Source organism: Amborella trichopoda, chromosome 2 (genome assembly GCF_054954075.1).
Source record: "Amborella trichopoda isolate Santa Cruz 75 chromosome 2, AtrichopodaSantaCruz75HAP2 v2.0, whole genome shotgun sequence".
Lineage (NCBI taxonomy): Eukaryota > Viridiplantae > Streptophyta > Magnoliopsida > Amborellales > Amborellaceae > Amborella > Amborella trichopoda.
In genome coordinates this window covers 43391065-43404209 of record NC_142337.1, presented here as the reverse complement: position 1 = coordinate 43404209, position 13145 = coordinate 43391065, and the positions used below count along the sequence as shown (strand labels likewise).

Sequence of the window (13145 nt, the reverse complement as noted above, 5' to 3'; positions counted from 1 at the left end):
ATCCAACACATCTTTAAAAACTTGAACCCATTAATTGTGGGTAGACGTTCCCAAATATATCGAATCTGGATTCCAACAAGGATTAAATCTTGATTCCACGTCAATAGGAGTAGATTTCCTTCTAATACTTCTAGTGGTTGTAGGGTTTCATTATTTTACTTGTGCGACCCTGCATGCCTTTTACTTTAAATTTAAAATATAACTGGTACATACAAGACATACAATTAAAAGTAAAACCATGGCGTAGATATAATCCCACTTTATCTTTATAATAATGAAGTCAAAATCACAATTTAGAACTACTTGTCTTTTGTATATAATCGCCGTAAGTTCAATAGTCAACACAATCACTTTAAAATTTGGGAAATCTTCTAATAAGAGACATCCAATATGGGTTCTAAAGTTGATGAAGCTCAAGATGTGCATATGGCTTCCTTCTCCATAAAAATGAAATCTCGATTCTTGGCAAGGGTCGTCAAATGCATTCCATAGTCCATATTATTGTAAATCTCGATTTCAAACTAGCATGGATCACTGATCTATTTACTTCAGAAACTTGATTCCAAATATGTTAAAATCACGATTGGAAACAACAACATATCTCTGTTCCACATATGTCAAAACTCGATTCCATAGATGTCGGAAACTCGATTCTGCATATTAATGAATCTTGACTCCTGGAGTGTCGATTCCAGGGGTATGGGAATCTCAATTCCGAGGAAGGCAGAATCTCGATTCCATATGTGGATGAAACTTGGATCTATTTAAGTCGAAACACGATTCTCAAAAACTAACAAAACTCGTTCCTAGCGATTCCTATTGTATGGACAACGATTCTTTAGACATGAATCTTCTAGCCGGCCATGATTCCGCGATTCCGGTTCTTAAAACGATTCGAGTTCCCAGGCATTTCCAACACTATGTCCTGACCCCATTCTCTCATAATTCAAAACCTCAAAACTAAATCGTTAAATGAATTCTCTTGTTTGGGTGACATAACCATGTCAGACATATATCAACACACATGGACGTATCCTTCTTCTTGTTTATAAGATATCGATTACATCATTTTAGAGACTTGATCTTGTTTGTTGTCTTGAGTAGACCATGTAAAAGTGGAAAATGTTTGTGGAACTTCAGAAACATCCACGGATTCAGTCAATTAAGGTGTGATTGATAATTTATTGCTGCTCATCATGAGATGGTTTATTAGTAAAACATATTTGGGTTTAGTTCTCCATTCATAGCTGTGTTGCTGACTTATCATATTCATGGCATGAGGAATCTAGCGCGCGTACCCGTGTTAGACAATGACGCACATACAGGTGTCCAGGAAACATAGTTGCAAAGGAACAACCATTCTGAATTATACATTGAGGTTCACAGAAAGAACTTAAAAATTTGGATGTATGGAATTCTGAAGATCATTTTCAAATGCTATTGAAAATTTCAAATGCATACAGTGAAATCCATGAAATCATGAAGCTACATGACATTACATGTAATATACATTTAACTTGTACGAAGCCTTTGAGCTCTCTGCAACAAAACCACACACAGGCATCTTCTTTAAATAAATCAGGGATAAGATTGGACATTAGGGATGTCATGGGCCAGGCTGGGGGAAGGGCTTTGCCCTGCTCGAGCCTTGGACAATTTTTTTAAGGCTGGCAGGGGCTCAGCCCCAGCTCAAGCCCAAAATTATTTTTTTGAGATGGGCACAGGTGTGGCCTGAATGCCTATGAGAAAGACCATGCCAGACCCAGCCGGCCTGACCTTAATTTTTTATAACCCAGAAAAGGACATCTCATACCGCAACTTCCATCACCTTCTATAGATCTCCTCTAGCTCTACCCTCTTCCTCTCGCCTCTGTGGTACTATAAAGGAACATATAGAACTATTCTGATGCTCTAAAATTATTCCTCAGAAGAAAGGATGGCGAACTAACGGATGGAAGTGGGGTTGAAGGATGGAGGAAGAGAGAACAGGAGAGAGCAAAAGCATGCACTAAAGTAGGGTTAAAAAGATGGAGAAAGAGAGATATTTGAAGAGAGAGAAAAGGTCCAATGAATGATAGAGAACGGGAGAGGGAGAAAGTAGGGCAGCAGGGGATGGGGTTAAAAGGTTTGAGGAAAGGAGAGATTGGAAGATAGACAATGCAGGAAGAATGGAAGAGAGACAACAGGAGAGAGGGAAAACAGGGCAGTTGAGGAGTGCAGTTAAAAGGATGGAGGAAGAGAGATTAGAAGACTGAGAGATTCCTCAGTGGGGTTGGGAGGGGTGAGGAAGAGAGAAAAAGAAAGCAGATTAGACAAAAGAAAGAACAGTTGAATTAGAAAGCAGGGCATATCTTGATTGTTGGGGAACCAAACTGCCTTCCTTTGGATTCCTGGTACCTGATTTGGGAAATCGAGAAAGCTAGATGCTTCCTTTGAAATTTCAGTTTAGCAGTTGCAGCTCTCATTGTACGTTTTTCCTTCCTTTTCCCCTTGAAGCTTATGAATCAGTAATTTGAGATGACATTACTTTTGGACTTTTGGTTAATTGCTAAAACTTGTACTCAAAAAGGACAAATGAGATATTAAATTTGGGGAAATTGCCAGAGTAAGATTTCACTTACAAATTTAGCATTTTTGTTGGTTCCAGCACCAATTGTCGGTCATCATCCAACCCATGAAGCACTGGAGCTACAAACACTGCCTTTTCCAAGATGTGGTTATTAATGATTGAACCAGGCTTTTCCCACCACCATAATATGGGGAATCAAGCTCTTAACCAGCTCTGCCCTTCCAAGTTACTCTTAACGAGCCCCACCCTTCCTACTTGGCAAGGAGCACCATACGTTGTTTAGATTGAAGCTGACGAGGTTAGAGAAACCCAAAGCTCTCTCTCTCTCTCTCTCTACCTGTCACACCCAAAACGCTATTAAAAAAACAGTCTTAGTCTATCTCCAAATTCATTGCTTCCTCTGATTTTTGCAGTAGAAACTAGAAGCAGTGAAGATCAGCAGAAGAGGCTTCAGATCCGGATGTTACAGAGAGAAATAATAAATGAGAAATTGAATTGGGAAGAGATAGAGAGAAGTTAATTTGAGAGAGAGAGAGAATGAAGAAAATTTCATCGAAAAGAAATTTCATAGTAGTTCAGCCCCAGCTCAACATGAGGACCTTAAATTTTGGCTCGAATTCGGCACGAACAGCAAGCCCAGCCCGGAAGCTCAAGGGGCAACTCAGCCCATAGTCAGCCCAATTGAATATATCCCTAAAATGTGGATCAGGTTCTAAATCATGGGCCTGTTTGGATGACAATTAATTTTATTAAACTATCTTATTTAAAATTATATATTATTGATCATAGTTATAAGCAGAGTTTAAAAAGAATGGATCGGTGTCTCAGATCACCCATCCAAAAAACCAGTCTCGACTGGAGATCAACGGTTCAAATTGACGATCAGGCTTAGTGAATCAGCCAATGAAAAATAAAAAATTTAGGACAAAAAAAAAAATTGAAAAATAATAAAAAACAATAAAAAATAAAAGGTGAGCTAGATCAGCTGATTACCAATATATGGTGGAAACTAGACCAGTCCTATTGATTCCCAATCTAGATCAGCATTTTTGAAAACCCAAGTTATCAAGATCGTACCGATCAACGAACCAGTGAGGGGTCAGATCCAATCAAAACCGGTTCAACCATCGCTTGAACCAGTTGGACAAGATTTTAAAATAATATAAGAAAAATCAGAATACTAATTTAAAATATGAAAAAAAATCTCTAACTTTGTTTAGCCAGTCGAACTGGTTAAACCAGACAATCTAACCAATAAAATACTAATTTTGACCAATTTTCGACCAAACCAAGTGTTTGCTTGAGAGCGGATCTACCATTGTTCGAAAAAGCGGATTGCCCAATGCCTAGGCGGTCCAGTAGGCCTGGGAGCATTGCCCAGGGCTAGGCGGCCAAACTGAGCGGCAGTCCCTGGGCAGCCGCCTAGGGTACGAAACCTGCCTAGGCAGGCGCCCAACACCCAGCCCTGCCGCCCAAGGCCTGTGCCCCACCTAGGGGCGGAAATTTATTTATTTTTTCATTGTATTGATTTTTTTTTAAACATAAAAGGTTCTACGAATGGGTTTTAGGTTCATTTTTAGAGAGAAAGAAACCTCAAGAAAACTAAATTTTATGACTTCCATTGGATCGAAGTGTTTCTCAAAGTTACGGAAAACAGATCCAATCACCCAGGTAGATTTCATTTAGTTTTGGAGTTTTATAATCCTATTAGTTGGTGTTTTTTATTATTTTAGCACCAGAAAACATCTCAAAGGTGGGAGTTTGGAGTTCAAGCAATCAAAGTAAGTGCAAAACTTTATTTTTTAGATTGTTTGTTTTATTTTGAGATGTCTTCTTCAGGTTCTAGTTAAAGTGGACATCTGGGTTGAAAATATGGCTATAACCTGATTCCAAATGACAAAAATTGCATTGGATGCAATTTTTGTGAAAAAGATACAAAATGGAGTATAAACCGGTTTAAGAAACATCTTGTCGGTATTAAGGAGGATGTTGCGCCTTGTAAAAATATTCCTGAAGTTATTAGAGAGGAGATTAAGCAATTTATGAGTTTTGTAAAAACAAAAAAAGGAACAAAATCCTTGTCATTTGAATAGATTTATTTTTGCTACTTCTAGAAGAAGTGATCCGAGTTGGAAGTATTGTTCTAACCTAAAACCAAACGATAAAAATTGTATAAGGTGTAATTTTTGTGAAAAATATACCAATAGGGGTATTAACCGATTCAAGAAATACCTTGTTGGTATTAAAGGAAATGTTGCTTCTTGTAAACAGGTTCCTGAAGCTATTTGAGAGGATATTAGACAACTTCTGAATTTAAAAGAACCAAAAAATGATGAAAATGAACCTTGTTCTATGGAAATATCTTCTCCAGGTTCTTCTAGAAATGGTGATCTGAGTTAAAAGTAGGGTTATAACCCGAATCCGAATTGCAAAAATCGTATTAAATATAATTATTGTGAAAATGATACTAATGGGGGCATTTACCGGTTTAAAAAGCACCTTGCCGATATTAAGGGGGATGTTGCCCCGTGTAAAAATATTCCTAAAGCTACCAGAGAGGAAATTATACAATATTTGAGTTCAGGGAAGCATAAAAAGATAGAAAAGAGTAGAGCAACCAAGACTCCTAAGGCCTCATCTGCATATACTAGTAAGAGGAAAGTAGAAGAAGAGGAAGAGGAAGAAGCAGATTCAGAAGAAACGAGAAGGACGAGCATTATATTGAAGAGGGAGATGACTTTGATGATGATGGCCTCGAACCTGATACATATGATGAAACCTTCCCTATTCCTTCTGATGACGATAATGATGATGATGACTGAAGACTCTTGGTGTTGAGTGTTGACTATTGACTGTTGTGTTGAGAGTGTTGACTATTCACTGTTGTATTGAGTGTTGACTATTGTGTCCTAGACTGTATATTTTTTGAATTTCTGTATATTTTTTTTTCTTATTTATAGTTTTTACTTTCTAGTTTCTAGTTTCTAGTTCTACTATCTAACTTTTGTATGTGCAGTCTACAATGTATCAGACTATCAGTGTATGCTTGTGTGATTTTACTGTTTTAGCATTCTAAGAAAATATGGATTATGGTCTTATGGATTATCAAAATTCTCTTCTGAACTTCTGAACTTCTATTTTTTTTTTTTTAATTGGGAATATGGTCTTATGGATTATCAAAATTCTTATGGATTATGATCTTATGGATTATCAAAATTCTTATGGACTAATCATTATCAATAATCTGTTTTTTTATTTTTTTTCAATTGGGCCGCCAAGTTTTGGCCGCCTGGGTGCCACCTAGCGCTTTTTGAAACACGACCAGCCAAGGCATCGGTCAGCGGTCCAACTGACGGTCTAGGTGGTACAAACCAATTTTTGATAACAATGCTCTAGATAACGTTATTTTGTTAGTTGATTGATACTTTTGTTGTATTATTTATAATATTATTACTTTTTCCGCAATTTCCAACGATTTTTAGCAACTTATAGGCAAATATATGTAATTTCCAGCAAATTACTTTGAATAAAGTAAAAACAGTTTTTCAAAAAGATAAACGTATATATATAACTGCCTCAAAGTTCATCTCAAATTATTTTATGATTGACACCATCAAACAACAGTTAATTCACTGTTGAGATTAATTTAATTGAAATAATGAATTATTGGTGATAACAGGTACAGCCAAGCAGGCCGCATCTGTCAAGAGCTATGCATCGATCCTAAGAATGCAACCAATCAAATATATAAAGGTTTCACAATAAACTACACTCCAAATGGAAAAATCTCTTGCATGTACGACATACACCCAAAATGCAGAAAGCTGAAGAAATCAGTATTTCATTGCAAAGAACATTATATGACCATATTATTACTACAGAACAGTAAGAATGTGTTTATTGTAATAGATTTGAAATCAATTGATAGGGAGAGCATACCAAAATCAAATGATATTACAGGATTTAACTTGATCTCCTCTTCCTGAAAAAGAATGAAATAAGTGCATCTGAGCAAACAAAATATCCTTTATAAATCTCACCAAAATGAAAGAAACAGCATGTCTATTCAATAAAGAACAAGTGTACACACAAAACTAGGAACAAAATTCATAAGGAGAAATCCCCCCAAATCCATAACTTCAATTTAAGCCTCTTGGCTCTCTTAGACACATGGCGCTGGGACAGCACTCTACTTTGGTGATCCTACTCAAACAAGATGCATTCCGATACCCATTAAGGTTCAAACTATTACAAATTGGCATCAAACATATTATTCGAATATTAAAAGAAATATGCAAAGTAAATACAATTTGACGAAATTATTGATTTCTTGGGCTGTAATGAAACAGTTGGCTTACACAAACATGTTCAGATGTAGCACAATTCTTATCAACACTGTGCCTGTCATCAGCAGCTTTGCACCTTCATTGTTTTTGGCACTCTGCCTGTTAAGACTTCATTGCAGCATTTTCACCCCATGTTCTTACAATGGCACAGGTGAGTGAACAATAAGCCCTATACCTCTGATCCCATCAATACTCCAAAGTTAAGAATGCATGTTACGAAGTAAAACAGAGTTCAGCTCCTTAAAAGCCATTGCAATGGATCCCCATACTTAAACACAAATTCATACAGATAACAGCCTGGAGAGTATGTCCACATAGTTGAGTTTCTTATGTCCTGTTTGCACGGCCAAACAACATCGCTAAGGAAGTGAGTTCTTTAGAAATATGTGAAAACCATTTTTTTCCAGAGTTCAGAGCTTTTTGGTGGGGTTTCGTTCATGACCGAGGTTACAAAAGGGTGCTTACTTGTAATGGCAAAGAGGGATAAGCTGAACAGCCTTTCATTCCTAGTAGGTGGAGGGAAATTGGCAACATTTCTCCCAAATGGGGCCTTATTGAGCTCTAGTTAATAAGATAAGCATAGTTAAGTAACATTGTACTATCAATACTCTAAATTTATGTTTAACAAGTGCAAACAAGCATGTCAGCAGATAAATGTTGATGCATATTAATAAATAACCAGGAATAGTTGACATCATGATCTCAAGTAAATCGTGCTAGAAGAGTCAAAGATGGATTGGCAACCAAATAAACATCTTAGGCCTGCAATTGATGCACATTGAGCACGCTAACTCATTTGCATGTGTTAATTTATGTTTTTGACACAGAGAGAATTTGGCACCTGCGCAATGGAGAAAAATCGGAAAGCATGGTGCTGCCCCGCAGATAACAAGTGCCGACCATTGCCATAAAACATAAAAACGTCTCCCCCCCTCAAAAAAAAAATTTTATTTTTACTCATCTATTTCAGTAGAAGAAAATGTAAAACAACTAAATCAATATTGAGAAGCATTTTACAAACAAAACCAGAACAGAAATTTAATTACAGGCCCTCCTGGGAATCAATAATTCACTCGGATTTAGCAAAGATGCTTCCACTGCCCACAATTTCAAACAATGCCCAAAGCAACTGCAGCAAATCAATCCAACCTTCAGCAAAAGAATGTACAACCAGAACACTCTAACAGCACCAACCCTAGAGCCCACTAACTCAGTCCATAATAGTTACCCCATTTATTTTGAAATTATTTATAAAAGAAAAACGAATATAAAATGCCAGCATTCGAGAATAAATGAGCCTTCCTATATCTAAATAGTTATATGGCAACCCAAAACACTCATGCAGAAAAGGAAACACCTTTGAAAGAGCCAAACATACAACTGTGGGGAAAAAAACAAAAAAAGATAATTATAAAGCCAATTTAGCAACATCAAATTAAGTTTCAAAGTGACTCAGTACTCATAAGGAATGATTAACTTTCCTTTTAAAAATATTCCAACATAATCTTGAATTTTTTCGTTTCAGGTAAGGTATCCAATATAATCCTTTTTAAATTTTTAGCAGAGTTGACTTTTAATTAAGTTTTACAAGTTTATGACCCCTATACAAATAAGGGCAGTTTGTACAAAAACGAATTACAAGGCTCTGACCAAATACCCCTGCAGCCATCCAACTAAATCCTGAACATAATTATCTTTGAGCCTATGAATTACAAAAGCAAACACTAGTATGTGTCTTTGAGCAAAGACTCTTGCAAATTGAGTTGCAGTAAATTGAGTTGCAGTTATTTGTTCACCAAACATCAACTAAAAGAAAGACCACATTTTACAATGTTACTAAAACCTGCCAATCAGAACCTAACTGCCGCAGGGATCAGAAGGGAGTCAAAGTATCAGCAGCACCCAAAGGCCATAGATAATGGCACTATTCTCCTCCATGCCTCCCTATTTCCAGTATTGAATTGGGATAACCAGAAAAAAAATTCTATACATCAGAACACTACTGTGGCTCTGAAACAAAAAACCGAAAAGTCAATGGTAGGAAAAGAGCCACAACCGTCCTATTACCCATGCATCTATGGTCTAAATGACAGATACATGGGACATATGATTCCCTAGGCATCGGGTCGGGCCGAGTCTGGTTGGCCCAATTCAACCGAGGCCGACCCAAACCAGTATACATACATACATAATATATATGTCAATTATATATTAGAAAGATATAGCTCACAATATATATGTTTAATAATTTTTTCATATCTAGGGTCCGCTTTGCAACTTGATGTGATGGATAGCCCAGGGTATTGAACAACAAGAATAAAAGTGGGCCCATGAGTTGGGACGATTCCCTAGCATTGCCTTCGCACAATTGATTGGGAATTGTTTTTGTTTCTTCTTTTCTCTTTCAGGTAAGTTTAGGAATTGTTGGAAGCAGGAACAAAAAGTTATTAAGTACCCTTTTAGCATGATATACGAAGCATAGAAACATGTCAGTTCACCTTATGCAAAGAAGCACCATGGCCACTTTGAAAACATAGAAGACGTGCTTCCTCATCACTTGTATCAAATATCTACATCTGTTAATAGGGAAAAAAGTGAATTGTTCCAAATACAAGCTACATAGAGTTTAGTAACAAATGAAAGTTACAGATCTAAATATAACTATCAGCTACTCAAGACAAATACAAATAAGGACCTTACTTTTATAGAATTGTCACTAGAAGAACTCATGAGGACAGGCTCATTGGCAAAGAGATAAAGTGATACTATTGAGCTCTCATGGGCATCTTTTATGACTGAACGAAGCCTTCTTTTTTCAAGATTCCATATGCTTATCACACCAGATGAACCCCCAGATGCTAGATGAGGCTGGCCATCTATCAAATGTAATATCAACAGGCAAAATTAAATATAAAGTTCAAGAGGATTCAAGCAGTTAAAGTAATAATTACTCATTAGATCACAGGTATAAACATAGTTTCAAAAAGCGCTAGGTGACACCCAAGCGGCGATAGGGTCCAGGCTGCCCAGAGCCTAAGCGGCCGCCTAGGCGAGTGCCTAGAACCTGAGCCGCCCAGTTGAAAAAAAACAAAACAAAATTGATGACTGATAATGATTAATCCATAAGAATTTTGATAATCCATAAGACCATAATCCCAGTTTAAAATATATATATATATAGAAGTCGAGAAGAGAATTTTGATAATCCATAAGACCATAATCTATATTTTCATACAATGCTAAAACAGTAAAACCATACAAGCATACACTGATAGTCTGATACACTGTAGACTGTATACACAAAAGTTAGATAGTAAACCTAGAAACTTGAAAGTAGAACTAAAAACTAAAAATAAGAAAAGAAAATGTACAGAAATTAAAAAAATATGTAGTCTAGGACACAATAGTCAACAGTCAACAATCAATACTCAACACCAAGAGTCTTCAGTCATCAGCATCATCATCATCAGAAGGAATGGGTAAGCTTCATCATATGCATCAAAATGGAGGTCATCATCATCAGAGTCATCTCCTTCTTCAATATAACACTTGTCCTCCTCTGTTTCTTATGAATCTGCCTCTTCTTCCTCTTCTTCTACCTCCCTCGTACTAGTATGTGCAGATGAAACCCTAGGAGTCAGGGCTGCTCTACTCAAATATTATATAATTTCCTCCTTGATAGCCTCAAGAACATTTTTACAAGGGCAACGTCCCCCTTAATATTGTCAAGATGTTTTTTAAACCGGTAAATGCCCCCATTAGTATCATTTCCACAATAATTACATTTAATACGATTTTTGTCATTCGGATTCGGGTTACAACCATACTTCCAACCCGGATCACCACTTCTGGAAGAACCTGGAGAAGATATTTTCATAGAACAAAGCTCATTTTCATCATTTTATGGTTCTTTTAAATTCATAAATTTAATCTCATCGCGAATAGCTTCAGGAACTTTTTTACAAGATGCAACATTCCCTTTAATACCAGCAAAGTGTTTCTTAAATCGGTTAATACCTCATTGGTATCCTTGTCACAAAAATTACACCTTATATAATTTTTATCGTTTGGTTTTGGGATATAACCATACTTCCAACCTGGATCACTTCTTCTAGAAGTAGCAGAAATAGATATATTCAAATGACAAAGATTTTGTTCCTGTTTTTGTTTTACAAAACTCATATATTGCTTAATCTCCTCTTTGAAAGCTTCAAGAACATTTTTACAAGGGGCAACATCCCCTTTAACACTGACAAGATGTTTCTTAAATCGATTTATGCCCCCTTTCGCATCTTTTTCACAAAAATTATATCTAATGCAATTTTTTTCATTTGGACTCGCGTTATATCCATATTTCCAACCCGAATCTCCACTTCGACTAGATCTTGAAGAAGACATCTCAAAATAAAACAAGCAATCTAAAAACTAAATTTTTACACTTACTTTTATTGCTCGAACTTCAAACTCTCACCTTTGAGATGTTTTCTGGTGCTAACATAATAAAAAACACCCTCTAATAGGGCTATAAAACTCCAAAACTAAATCAAATCTATCCGGTGATATTTGGATCCGTTTTCCGTAACTTTGAGAAACACTTCGATCCAATGAAAGTCACAAAATTTAGTTTTCTTGAGGTTTCTTTCTCTCTAAAATAGGTTCTTGTGGGTTTAGGTTTGAAATGAACCTAAAACCCATCCTTCAAACCCTTTATATTTCAAAAAAAATCAATACAACTAAAAATAATAAAACGTTCTGCCCCTAGGAGAGACGCAGGCCCTGGGCGGCCGCCCAGGGCTGGGTGCTGGGCGCCCGCCTAGGCGGCCGCCCAGGGATAGCTGCCCAGTTTGTTAGCCTAGGCGGCCACCTAGGCGCTGAGCGGTCTGCGTTTTTGAACACTGGGTATAAATGAATCCACAGGAATTAGATCCAGTTCAAAAGGCTAATAGGGTTATATTCAACAATCTGGATCCAAATGGAAGTTGTCTGTCTTAGTTCTTTTAAAGGAAAATACATTATGTAAATATTTGACAATACTATAATAGTAAATTTTCTTCTTTGAGCTTAGTTACAAAGCTGCAAGAAACCTTCATTGCTCCTAATAACAACCTATACACCACTATTCTTCCACAACACGTCAAAAGGTCCTCTCTTACAAAATAATTTGCGACAACCATTCATATGACAAACTGAACATAATAATGTGCTTTAGGGGTCAGAAAAAAGTAATAAGGGCAACCATGAATTTAGATATGGAAAAGTATTTGCCGTTGTGGGGGATCATAAATGAAATAGCGTGTGCCCTATAATTTCTTCACATTTTGGGTGCCGGGGGACCAAATATCTGCAAATCCATTTGTTTTTCCACCCATGAAGAAAATTCGGAGAAAAAAATGGATTTGGAGTCCTAAAAATGCTCCATCCTAGATGCCATCAAAACATGCGAATGGATCGTCCATTTCAATTGACCCAAGAGCAGTCAAATTTGCAATTGTTTAGGAGATCCAAATATTCCATTATTGTCATTGGAAATGGAGTTGCAGGGGCATAGAGTGATTTTTGGGTTCTCGATCATCAAAAAATTGGATTTTGAGGAGCCACAATGGGCTTGCATGTGGTGGAGATCACAAGCTAACTCCCCCCTTCATATATACTACAGAAAAATGATACAAGAGGTTACCTTGTTCAGATAAGTGTCTGGATGCATGATGCAACTTAGAGAAAAATTTTGTTCCAGCTGGATATGCCTTACTGGGGCATCACTATTTTCAAGGTCTTTAAATGCCCATATGTAAAGATTACCTCGAATGTCCAGGCTCAGAATATGGTCACCAAACAAGAGCAGCATATTAACCTCTTTGTTATGCTTGCTCCAAGTGGCCACCTGACGAAAGCAGAGTTAATTGCATCAAATCAGGAATAATTAAATCGATGAAAAAGGCATAGAAAATATAGTCCAAAGAACCATATATTAAACTAGAACTCTTAAAATATTGTTGCATGATTTAGAAGTGTTCTGTGGTGTGGACGGCATCCAGGAGATGCATTACTAATACCACATGACATTGAACAAATAAGAATTGCACTATAAAGCAAAGCTTGCACAAGGGAGGTTAGAAAGGTGGCTTGACCAAAGCCCCAATATGACCATCGCACTAAAACTCCTAGAAATTGAAAAGAGAATAAGTTATGGGTGTGTTATCAATTCAAGGATGGGATAAAATTCCAGTATG

At 36.8% G+C, this 13145-nt stretch overlaps 1 long non-coding RNA gene across 1 annotated transcript; it reads right to left on the bottom strand.

The window, feature by feature from the left end:
- Nucleotides 1–6614: 6614 nt before the first annotated feature.
- LOC148783225 (uncharacterized) lies at nucleotides 6615–9081 on the bottom strand. Its single transcript, XR_016050617.1, has 2 exons — nucleotides 7381–9081; nucleotides 6615–7249 (listed from the first exon to the last, which is right to left on the bottom strand). It is a non-coding gene; the product is annotated as an uncharacterized LOC148783225 (long non-coding RNA).
- Nucleotides 9082–13145: the final 4064 nt, after the last annotated feature.